Consider the following 12,896-nt stretch of genomic DNA (forward strand, 5'->3'; position numbering starts at 1 on the left):
ATCATCAATCATTATAGCAATGGACTTTAAGACACAGTGAGAGGCATTTTTTCAACATCAAATTATCACAATTTAGGCAAGGAAAAAGAACAACTATGCCATGTTTCCGTAAATCTCCAGTCACAGTGGTTTGGGTTATGGCCAGTTGATTAATTTAAGCATGCTGTGAGAATCTGACTAGAGTTGCAGGCCCATCTTTAGGAAGATTAATTTTTCTTTTTTAAAGTTAAATTATAGTTTCAGTGCTTCTGAAAGACAAACTATTGTGGCAAATTGTTAGTGTCCTTGGTTTGACTGTTTTTCAGATAATTATAATGCTGCATACATTATATCTAGCTATGCTTCACCTTCATGATTCTCTGCTTTCCTGTGCTACTTTCTTGTTGCAAACCTACATGTTTTACAAACAGTAACTAGCTAGATTTCATAACATTTCTTTGTGCTAATTTCAAGATTTCGTTTCCATTTTCTGTATGTTGAAACTGTAAACATCTTTAATTTTATGGCAATTTTACAGCTAATAAAAACGTGGAGTAATAAAACTATTGTTATAAAACTAATGAAAAGAGATCCGTCTGATATTGCAATGAAGTGGAAGAAATCAACATAAACTCTCATGAAAAGAATTATTTCAATAAATCAAACAAATATTCTGCAGTACCTACACTTGTAATAGCACTTTGGAGTATAAGCCCAAAGACTCTATTATTTCATTTCAGATGTACTGCAATTTAGAGCTTGCTTCCCAGAGAAAAAGGCTTTAGAGGGATGCAGCTAGGGGACATGTTACTGATGCCAGGGGCCAGGTTGCTTGCTGGAGCTCAGCAGTCTGTCAGCTTGCTGCAGATAAACTCTGTTGGAAAAATTGAGTTTCAAGTTGCTAAAAAAGGGTGATTTTTCTCTTGAGGTAAGGAGAGATCTGATATCAAACAGAAAATTTCTCAGCTCTTTAGGGGAGGTGTGGAATGGTGACATAGCAGGCACTGATCTATCAAGAACCCCTGTTGTTTTGGTGTAAACACAGCAAGAAAATTACTTGAATAATGTTTACATCCTCAGCCATTGTTGCCACAGTTTCCAAAAGAAGCGACCAGACAACACAGGGAGTTGTCAGGAGTGCATGGCTAAGCTATGAAACCAAGAAGAGACTAAAGGACAACCCAGCACCATTTGCTCATTTAGAATATGTGCTGGTGACAAACAGGAGCTCTTCCTATGTGAGGCCAAAAGGATTTGGCATAGTTATTTACAGAAAAAATAAAGTCATTGAGATCAGTATCCTCTCCCAGTTATACAGCAGTAAATTCAGAGTAACTTTACTCGCTGACATCATAGGAGCTAGTCTGGATTTACACCAGCTTGAGTGAGAGCTTATAATGGTCTACTGAGAATTTGAACTTCATGCCTGAATGTGCAAGTGGGAGAATTGGCCGAATTATGCAGAGCTAGGTAGAGACAATTGTGTCCAAAGATAACACTGAGGAGGAGCTTTTTGCTTATTGTTCTTATTGTGCTTCTTGCTCTATTAAATTCTGCTCCAGTTCCAAATGTATCTGTAAGAATGAAAGACTTGTGACTACAAATGGACTATAAATAATTTATTGTTCCTAAGCTTATTTTCAGGATGATATCCAAGGGCTCATAGTTATTAATTTTGCATATTCCATGGATGGGTTAGATGACCCACTAGGCTCTTCAAATGTCAATTTGTTCTTCCATAGAATCTATTATAGCAAAGGTGTCCAGGGTAGTCCTTAATATATTATCAGAACACTTTGTATTGGTGTGTTAAATACTCCTTCAATCTAAGTGAACATACTGCCTCTGCTCCCCATGACTGAAGATAAACCTTCCATAAGTCTTTGAAAATCAAGCTCTCCCAAGAAGAGAAGCAGTGAATGACCTATTTGGAATCACCTGTATTCTTCAGCTCACTGCCAGCTGAGGATGCCAGGAATTCAAACTCAAGTCCTTTATGGCTGGATATGTGTCATACAAGATGTGAGCCAAGAAAGGATCATCTAGTGAGGTAGCCCTGTGAAATATGATAGCTTTAACTCTACAACGTGTCTGATTTCCATACATCTATTTTTTCCTCCTGTTATCTCTAATATGTAGAGGCAGATGTAAGCTGTCAAACTAGGAATCTAGGAACAGAGGAGACTTTTTTTAGACAATGATATTTGTGCCTTAGAAATTATTATCTGGCATTGAGAACTGATTTGTATGAGATTTTTTTGTTAGCTGATGACCCTCAGAGTATTAGTGCAATCACATGCTGGAATTGCCTGTGTATTTGGGTATTTTTTTATAGGCAAGGCACCACATCAAAAGAAGTTAGGCAAAGCAGCCATTTACATTTCTTTCTGAATTTCACTAAGCATGTATGTACCTTGGGCAACACCCTAAGTCTTTTCCTTGGCCCTTTCTTAATTATGAAGAGAAAGTGTGTTTTCCAAAGGAACTTGAAGTCTGTATTAATGGGTATCCCTGAAGAGGTAAAAAATAGTTGAGATTTCTTCCTACCACCTCTGCTTCAATTTAGAGCTTGCATGATATGTCTGAAGTTTGCCTTTACTTTTAATAAATATTTTCTTTGGGAAAAACGACTCTTGGCTCAAATTCCAGTCCTTTGCATTCTGAATCAGCAATTAAGCAATTGAATTAAAGCCTGTAAATAGCAAATGTTTCCATTATAAAACCACTAGCAATTCTACCTCTTTGAATAGTAGTGCGATAAAAATACCTCAGAAATTCATTGTAATCAGATCTCTGACAGCTATCTAATCTTCCTCTCTAATACAGGGGGAAGAATGAGGTTATGTAAAACCCATGTGTTCCTTCCAAAACAGAAGGCTCTGCAGTTTCCCAGCTACCCAAGTTATCTTTGCAAAGCTCTACTTACTATGTCTGTTCTTCAGACAGTACTGACATTCAGGTGCTGAAGCACATTTGACTTAGGTTTTGAACGCTTATAGAAGGTTCATGTCAATTTTTCTTGTTTCATCCCAGCTACTTTGTGGTCTTTGCTATCTCTTTCATTATACTCCAGATGTAAATAGATTCTAACTGCAAAGCCTCTCTTCTTTTGGTGCTGCTTTTTTTAAAAACAGCAGCATTTTTGACTTTGGCATCAACATGAGGATAATTACCATCTGGGCTCCATTTGCTTGCAGGTTGAAGACCCCCCACCCTAGATCAAAAACTGTTTCAGTTTACTGAAACAGCATTTCTCAGTGAGTGGAAATGATGCATATCTGGCAGCTTTTCAGTGTAAAATGAGTCATCAAAACACACTGACTGTAAGCATCTTCACCCTTCCTGCCCACATCTCTTAATCCAATGATGGCTAAGATTGGAATAAAACTTCATCTTCAGCATGTATACAAAACATAGGGGTACAGAGATAAACACTTGATTGCAAACCAGTCACGTAATGAAAAAGCATATAATTTGAATCAGATTGGGCTGAAATTAAAATTGCAACAAACTATTTGTCAGTTTCAAGCTCTGGAAACTAAATTCACTCTTTCCCTAATTTTTCTTTCTTCATAATTTCTCCCTCTCACCCTCCCTTCTCTCAGTGTAGGAGCTCTGTATTGCTTCTTGTTTTTTGTCTTCTTATAAAAACAAGATTGAAGAAACCTACTAGCAATTACACTTCAAATGAAAAGCAAAATCTAAAAATGAAAAAGCAGTAAATGTTTCTTTTAAAAATATCAATAATGAAATATAATCTGCTCTAGTTGATTCTTTAACTGAAAAGTGATATTCAGGACGGTATATGGAGTGGGAAGGGAAGGGAAGGGAAGGGAAGGGAAGGGAAGGGAAGGGAAGGGAAGGGAAGGGAAGGGAAGGGAAGGGAAGGGAAGGGAAGGGAAGGGAAGGGAAGGGAAGGGAAGGGAAGGGAAGGGAAGGGTAAAAAAATTTTGGTGCTTAGAAAGAGAAATCAGAAGCATACATGTGCCACTTTAAAAAGCTGAAATTTATAAGAAAGGAATTCTTGATGTGGCTGCCTTATTCTCTGAGCAAGTACATGACTAGTACTGTGTTAGACTCACATCAGGGTTCACTGTTATGGAAAGCCAACAGAGATGTGTAGATATATATATATATATATACACACACACACAGGAGTATATGTATACATACATACATATATATGTATACATATATGTATAGGTTGTATAGGTATATAGATATATATAAGACTCTGAACTTTTTAGGAAGGACTGGATGGGTGTCACTTGGTGCTAAAAAACCTGTTCATGCGAACCATACTCAAAAAAACCTGCTATGGTTCTGGATGATGTTTCTAGCTTCCAGTTTTGATGAACCATTTCTGGAACTCTTGAGATTCCTGAGCTCTGATTGTGACTGTGAAACCTGCAGTGTTTATGGCTCCTGGTGAAGGAGGAGAACCAACAGTCCTGGCTGGTCCTTAGCTCTGTCAGCCACATGGATACCTTCAGTCTATTTGACATTCCTACTGACCTCAGTTATTTTTAAACAGGCCTGTGACATTCCCATTCTCCTTTGCATCAGAAGTTCTATTGCCTTTCTTCACCTGCAGCACTGCCTGAAAGGAAAGCTCAGTTGTAAAGTCTTTGTCTTGTAATGCTTTTTAAAAATATTTGCCTTTTTACAGTATTCAACATTATAATGCAATTTATTAAAACTTCATAATGATCAGGGAAAGTGGACAAAAAGTGTTGTATAATTTGGTCTCTCCTTTAGAGCAGGTTGGCAGGTGTGGGGAAATTATTTGGAAAGAGATGAACAGACCTCAGCACACCACACATACATACTTAGCATCATCCAGTGCTCACAACAGTACACACCCAAAACCTTGTGGTGATGGACAAAGAGTACAAGAAATCTGAGGCTGCTACTTCCCCATCTCTGATTTCCACCCTCCTTCTCAGAACCAGGTGCTGTTCCTGGGCACCGGCTCTGCAAGGAAGAGAAGCTGTGTGGCTGCCAACCTTGAGCTGATGCACTTGGACTCTGCCTCTCAGCTGGATCTTCAAATGTTGTCACTGGCTCAGTGCCACCGGAGCCAGGAGAGCAGTGCCAGCAGGCAGAGCATGGGATTTAGCCTTGCATGTTTAATGTGGATAAATTGGCTTAGACTACGAGGTAGGAGCTGGTGACTATATGAACTGAGAAGTTAAACATCCTAAAGGGTGCAGGAAGTGCAGGAAGTATATCTGTACAATTTTTTTTCAACAAGAGGATTGTTTTATTTTTTAATCTCATCTTGTGTTACTTCTTTCTCAATCTGTAAATTTCTTTTCTTTTATCTTGTGTGTTTGAGCTTTACAGGCATTTTGATTTTGTTTAAAACTCTGTGATTAGTTTTAAAATTGCATGAATATTTTTAAGATATATATCTCCTTGCAAGGCAACATTTTGCCTCAGAGTACACAGGTATTTCATGTTTTCTCTTGTTATGGCTCACACTCTGTGTCAGGGCTATAAAAGCTGTTACTGTTTATTCACATTTGAGGAAGGAACAAAGGGAGCTTTCTGCAGTCAGTGCACCTGGAATGTGAAGTGAGAATGGTAACTTCTGCAGCCTGCTTCTGCTAGGTGGCGGCCCCTTGCTACACCACAAAATCAAGAAAAAAAGGGAAAATATTAAAGGTTTGGGTACATTTTATCTTAAGGCACTAACTTTATGTTGATTTAAGGTTTAATTTTTAGATTTAAGAGCCATTCTGCTTTGAGTTGCTTAGCCAGCCATCACCACAAAGCAAGAGAATCATCAGCTCCTGTAGGATTTTGCAGCAATGCTAAAATACACTAACTGTAAAGTTTCTGTAGAATTTGTGTTATTACAACACAAAATGCAGACTGTACTTTATGCAGGCAAAAAAGGAAAAGCTCTCTTAATGGATTTAGATGAAACAAAACGATATTAAAAATGCATTTGTGTTTCTGCCAAAACTAAATACAACAGCTACTTGTTTCCTCAATACTCAGCGTTCACCTTTTTTCAAGGACTTTATAACAAGATGTAGCTATCAATTATCCAGTACCCAAAGAAGATTAGGTAAAAGAAATAAGTAGAGAATGTCCTTGCTTACCCCAAAAATTGGTGCAATGGCAAAATCCAAGGCTGCATTATTTTAAATGTGCTTTAAATTTATTCAAATTTTATCTTCTCTTACAGAGGACTTGCTCTTACTTGAGCTGATGGTTTTGCACTACAGTATTGGTAACAGTATCTAGCTTATGTTTCTGTTGAACTTGTACTGAAAAGAGCTTGCATGTCAAAAAGAAAAAAAAAAAAAAGGCCAGAAAAACTTGCTATGTGGTTTTAGAAAGCACAGTTCAGATCTGACAGATGCAAAGAGCTAAGAGCAGCCCTGGAAGCTCTAGCAAAAGACTTTTATTTCAGTTCTAAGAAAACTGAAAACTACAGAAAAAAAATAGTGCTTGGATAAAAGTATTTGGATAAATAGAACTTTGGAATTGGTTTTCCAACAGCTTTTTGAAACCCAAGTCTGAGAAATTTCTCTTGTATTCCCAGAATTAACATTTCATGTTATGTTTGAAAAGTTGTACTTCTGAATTTTATGTCTTCGTGATCTAACTGTTGGTTTTTAATATTCTAAATCTCCCTTCAGTCAATAAAATGTTCCCAGTAATTCAAGTGGAAGTAAAATTTGCCTAAAACACCTCATCAGTTTCTTGAGCTTAATTTCCTGCAAATTATCAGATAAATACAATTTTTCTCTGTTTACTTTCTGCACACAAATATCTGGAGTTGCTTAGATCTTTTACCATGGCTTGATCCTGATTGCCTTTGAAAGACAGATTAAGGCTTTCCTCATTGTCTTCTACTTCAGAAACACAGATGTGTTATTTTAACAGCTTTTTTTGCCCTTCTAAACACATAAAGCCCACCTGCTCTTCTGGGACTCCATTGTTTTTTGGAAGCTCTAATTTGCACCTGGGCTGAAATTGTCCATGGGGGATAATCAGGTGGCTGGGAGTAGATCAAGTACCATGTGCTTTGGCTGTACCTATTAATGAGCATCTTTGTGTCCAACAGGCTAGTGAATACAGGATAACTAGCTCTGGGCAAATACAGTGGCCTCATTAGGATGGGAAGTCTTTTGTTAGGGAGATCTGTCTGCCTTCTTATCCTTTTATTTAGCAGGGATGATGTAAAGAGTGTGAAATTCCATATGCATCTGGCTAATATATTTTAAAACAGCAATATAGAGCTTCTACCATGGAGATTCAAAGAATTCCCTTTACAAGGCAAGGTTATTTCTCCCTCCCCCTTTCCATGTACTTATGTGTGTTTGGAAGAGTCAGCCCTTATGTTTAGCAGCTAAGTTTTGTGTCTTCAGTACGGTTTGGTCAAATCTGATCAGTGGTGATATGATATTCAGATTCTTTCTGGATTCATTTATTTTTATTTCTCCTATTTTCTTTGTCCCACTGCATACATTACAGTACTCATAAAAATCTCACCAGTGAAGTCATTGCTTCTTTTTTAACCTTCTCCCCTATACTTCCATTTAGACCATACACTGCCTATTTCACCAGTTAAAATTCTTTGTCACTCATTGCTTAATTTTAGCACTTCATTCCTGCCTTTTGTTCAGTTCTATATGACATACCTTGTACACCACAGCCACCATGTTCTTTAACTTAAACATAAATGAAGCTTCATGAATTGGCTAAGTCAAATTGTCTAGCTAAAGCCAGGGAGTGCTTTAATTCAGTGTAGTAACTCATGTGGGAAACAGAGCCACACTGTGAAAAAGCTCCTCTGCCCCATGGCCCATTCCAGCACTATTCTGTCTTTGCTGCTAGGTTGGTTACAAATCTTTCTCTTTGTCAGTTTGGATTTCACCACAATTTGTTGAATGCATTTTCATGTAATTCCACTTGTATGTTTATCCATTATCTCCATTTCTATGCTGTAGACACTTGTGTTCATTCCTTACTCTTTACCCTGCTTCCTCTTTCACAGGTGTTTGCCCCTTCAATGTTTTATTTAATGCACTATCCTGAAGAGATTTTGCTTCAAGCAAAAATCTTGAGCCATGCTTGAGTCTTGCTGTTATTATTTTTACTGCACCATTCCTTTGGTGCAAATCCTATTGGTTATGCAATGTCTTTATGTTTTGCATACTCTTTGCAGAAATTGTTTACAGAGTGCTGGCATAGCTTCAGGCACTGTGTAATTTACAGATCAGTATAAATGAGAGCAAGCTGAAAAGTAATGCCACGTTGCCTTCTATTCCCACCTAGTGATTAGATCATCTTTATTTTGTACCAGTTAGTTTTTGCTGATCTTTCCTCTCCACTTTGCATAGCAGAGCTCTCATGCTGTGAGGCTACTTTTCTAAGTAAAACTGGTTTTCTAAGTAAAACATCTCTGTCTTCTGTTCTGGCTACTTGAAATGCTGCTTTCAGAGTCCTACACACATTGGGGCTATAGCTACATATGTTTTACATACATATATGTATATGTAGGTGAGGACAGATGCATGTGCCCACACACCCACACACAAAAGAAGGATGGAAAGTTCAAAACAGAAAGGTTGCCTGTCAGGCACTTGACACAGAGACACAGCCCCCTACTCTGTTTCAGTCCACAGCATCTACCCAGCACAACAAAGCACCTGCTCTGTAAAAGGTGGCAGCCATAACATAAAAACAGCAGGTTATTCAACTGTCACCAGTTACTTCTCAACACTTTCTTACCCAGATGTTGTCCAAAAATCAGGCAACAAAAGCAGATTACAAACCAATAAACATAATTTACCCCTGGCAATCCAGTCCTTATCCTATTTAAAGTCTATGCAACTTAAGCATGGGAATCTATTTCTTTGACTGCCAGACATATTAATCACCATCTTCATGTAAGTGACCACATTTACAGCCATCACATAATTTAATAATGAAAAGATAATTATTTATTCTGCTCTTGAAAAAAAACTTCAGGAACATGTTTATGGAGAAAATGGATTTAATTTCTGGATCTCTGATTTAAAGCCAACAGAAAGTTGTCTTTAATTTTAGCTGGGCTAGTAGAAACCAGCATCAGAGAGGACTACAGCTTTATTAAATACTGATTTTATATTAACAGTTTTCATAGAAAAGAATGCATTTTAATTTTAAAATGCTTTACTCTTTGAGCTGGAAATGTATTATGCAGAACTATGGAAAAGCTCAATCCACCAACATGACAGTTGGCAAGCTAAAATAGACTGGCACAAAATTAGAGTAAGAGACAGAAAGTAATAATTGCTTGACCTGCAGGCTGAAGAATAAAGAACAAGAGATCAGCTCCAGTTATATGCTGCAAAGCTTCAAAAGCTTCTGATTGAATCTTAAGATTCATAGGTTATTTAAAAAAAAAATCAAATTTATTTTATAAGACTTATTAGCTTGGAAACAGCTCAGTAATAAATAGAGACATGCAGTAGATCAGAGGAGAACTGTAACTGAATATACTTCCCTTAATATATATCAGTCAAAGGTGGTATTAAGCAGAGCTTTTGTCACCTCTGTGATTATTAAGATATAAACTTGCAAGGAAAGCAGGCAAAGCTGTAAGCTTCAAGAGTTTAAAGCACAAATGCGTGTCCATCTGGCTATACATTGGTTTTCCTCACCTGCTAAAAGGTCACCTCTAAGTCCTGCTGATGGACAGAGGCTTCCTACATCAAGCTCCTCAGCCCCTTTAAACTTATTTTAAAAGTTCAGTTGATTTGCATACTACTCCTTTACCTGACAAATATTTTACTCCTGAAGCTGCACTCATTCAGACCAAAGTGGGCATGCTTTCATTTTTCCTACTGAACATGCACTGATCCCATTTACAAATACCCATGATAGATGTGAAATTTTACTTCAGAGTTGCCCCATGAATAACATCGACAACTTGTGATGTTTATCTCCTCCGCATTGGCAACCTGAGAAAGAGCATGACTAAAATACATGATCGTGCAATAAATTCCCCTTAAAAAGTAGAAAGCTCAAACAGTTGAGGAGGAGCAGTGAACAAAGGAAAACCAATACTAAACATTATTAAAATAAAAATAATTTTCCCCTCTCCAATCCTCCTTCCAAATACACTCTTATGGGTGTTTCCCTTGCAGATGGCAGGATATAAAGCCCTTCCTGTATTCAATTTCCTGGGCACTTTCCATGGGCCAAGACTGCAGGCTCTGGGACTTCCAGGTGGCCCAGACACCCTAGTACCATCACAGACGTGTTCAGCTGGTGGCCCTGGCAGGCTGGGTGGTCAAGAGGTGACACCCCAAGCCCCAGCTCCACTTAGAGGTTGTGTCTCAGCTTCACTTGTGAGCACCCCGAGGCATCCCGCCCCTCCATGGGGCACCGAGGGCCACGTCCCACCCCAGCCTGATCTTTAGTTCTGCCATGGCCTTACGTGCTGCTGGGGTCATTTCCACACTGGGTACTTGAAAGAGGATAGGCACTAATTTAAAGGCCTGATATCCTAAATTCCAAAATCTGGACACACTTAATAGTCTCTGCACGTCAACCCACACAAGAACTGAACAGAAGATGGATAGTAACTTAAGTGGAAGAATGACCTACTAAATTATACTCCTGGCATCTCTCTAGCAACACATTTCAAAACACTACTGAGATACTACTGTGCACTGCTCAACATCAACCCTACTAAGTAGGGCATGCAATCATGTGACTACTCTTAAATTAGGAAGACCAATCTGTATCTAGACTCCAAACAGTTTCTTCAGACCTTGCCAAGATTCCAGATATGTGATGTATTCTGTCATTCTGCAGAATACACCCTGCACAGTTCAAGCCCCTTAGGACAGTCTGCAGGCTGCACTCCGGATGGTGGAGCACAAGCTATGGATACACCGTTTCCCTACGAGGAGCTTTCTGTAAAATCAGAGCAGTTCTGTAGCAGTTCTAGTCATAGTGAACTCTCCAGAAAATACTAAAGTGATGTTCAGTTAGGAAACATAACCCCTTTCTCATAGCAAGCCTTCAGGTTAGGAAAAAACAGGTTACTGAACTGATGCATCTGGAGCTCAGCTGCAAGGTGTGCAAAGGAAAAAGGCAAGAGGGGTATCTTTTATGGTGGGAGAAGGAAACGGAAATATAAGCTAAGCTTTCATCTGAGAGAGGGGAGAGCTTTGTAGTGTTTTTGTTTGAATGCTGGAGAAAGGTAAAAGGCAGGTTGCTATTTTTTTTTTTCAGATTTTATTCCAGGAAGCAGAGGGAAGAAGCTATATTGGAACAAGAAAACATTCAGGATCACATGAAACTGCACAAGAAGAAAGAAAATGCTATTTTCTATTTTTGAGTAGAGCTTAGCTAGTGAGTGCCATTATATATTTTTTTTTTTTTGATCAAAGATAGGTGCTTTGTCTGGGGTCATGCAATGTATTATTAAGAGTTTGGCTCTGTTGGTGATGTACTCTTCGTATGGAAGGACTGAGACAGTTTTCAAAGACATCATAGTCTGGTAAAGTAAAGCTGAATTTACTTTCACTTGAATAAAATATTAAGTGAGACTTGTGAAGGGCAGCACTGGAACTTTACAAAGAGAATGAAAGATAAAACTTTTGTAGCTTCTCCATTTCTCCTTAATATATAAAATAACCTATGGTTTCACAATTCCAATGTAATCTCAGTTTCCATTCACAGGTTTCTATACCTCTTTTCCATCTAATATATGTGAATTTGTCTCACTTCTCTGCTTTTAAATGCACACAAAACCTGTTTGCTCTTGTTCTGTGTGCTGATGAGGGTTTTGGTGGCTGCATTCTCCTACATCAAACAACACACCAGGAAAATGAAATCTGAGACATTTATATGTTAACTACTTATTCACAAAAAACTAGAGATTGCAATGTTAGCCCAAGATAACCAAGTTTAAGTGAATGGTATTAACTGATGAGATCTTATTAAGAACCTGAATCATCCCTTAGAAAAATGTTAGGGTTGTGCCTAAATGCTTGGTGGCCAGCACATGCCGAGTTCTGTGGCTCTAGAAATCTGAGATGATTCTCTCTTCTGCTTAGGACCTGCCACTCCTGCTTTCTTTTCTGCCTCCTGCCTTAGCCTACTACATACTACTTTCATTTTTCACTTTCTTCCCCCCCCGCCCCCCCATTTTCATCTGGCTTGTGCATCCAACAACAAACCCTTCTATTAACTCTCATCTTGTTATCTGCCTATATCTGTCCCGGATGCCACTTCAGAGTTTCTTATTGCCCCTCATCATTCTTTTCCTTTGTTCTTAACTCTGTGTTTCTCTCCCTCTGCATTCAATCAAGTCACCACCTCCCTCCACTGAGTCACTTGCCGGAAGCAGAGAGGTCTGATAAGCACAACAGACAACTCTTAGTTTCAACTTTAGGCATCACAGTAGTGGTATTAGCTGTTGACAGCTAAAAAAAATTAGTTTCTGGGAAGGTGCTTATGCTACACTCCTCTGTAACACACACCTTCTACAGTGAAAGTCTGGGAATTTTCATGGAGCCAAGCTAGATCAGCATTTTTATTGAAACAATCAGAGATGTCACAGTCACCTATTTCCATTACTTTTTAAACTCACTTCACAGCATAGCAGTGCAACAGTTTTCAATGATACTGAGGTCAAAACATATTCAATATATATATATATAAATTTCTTCATATTTCATTCTTGAGAAAGGAGAAGTTGTGTTAGGTGAAACTTTCCAAGCAAATTTAAGTGAAATAAAGTTCTACTAGTGTTTTTGCAGAAATGCTAACGCATGAAATGGTGCATTACCTGTGTGCATGTCCTGCAACGAAAGGGATGCTGGTGCTGCCCAGTGCAGTGCTACAGAGGTGAGTTTAGACAGCTCAGACTGTTTTGGTGGCAGAAGCAGAACTGCCAG

At 38.4% G+C, this 12,896-nt stretch overlaps 1 long non-coding RNA gene across 5 annotated transcripts in view; it reads right to left on the minus strand.

Annotated features, from left to right (window-relative positions):
* LOC135293504 (uncharacterized) overlaps positions 1–12,896 on the minus strand; it is a 34,875-nt gene that overhangs the window by 2,572 nt on the left and 19,407 nt on the right. For all 5 annotated transcript variants that reach the window (XR_010355613.1, XR_010355614.1, XR_010355615.1 and 2 more), the window contains one exon: positions 4,495–4,579. This is a non-coding gene — a long non-coding RNA (uncharacterized LOC135293504). The remainder of the gene's footprint in view (positions 1–4,494; positions 4,580–12,896) is intronic.

The sequence above is a fragment of the Passer domesticus genome, chromosome 2 (assembly GCF_036417665.1).
Source record: "Passer domesticus isolate bPasDom1 chromosome 2, bPasDom1.hap1, whole genome shotgun sequence".
NCBI lineage: Eukaryota > Metazoa > Chordata > Aves > Passeriformes > Passeridae > Passer > Passer domesticus.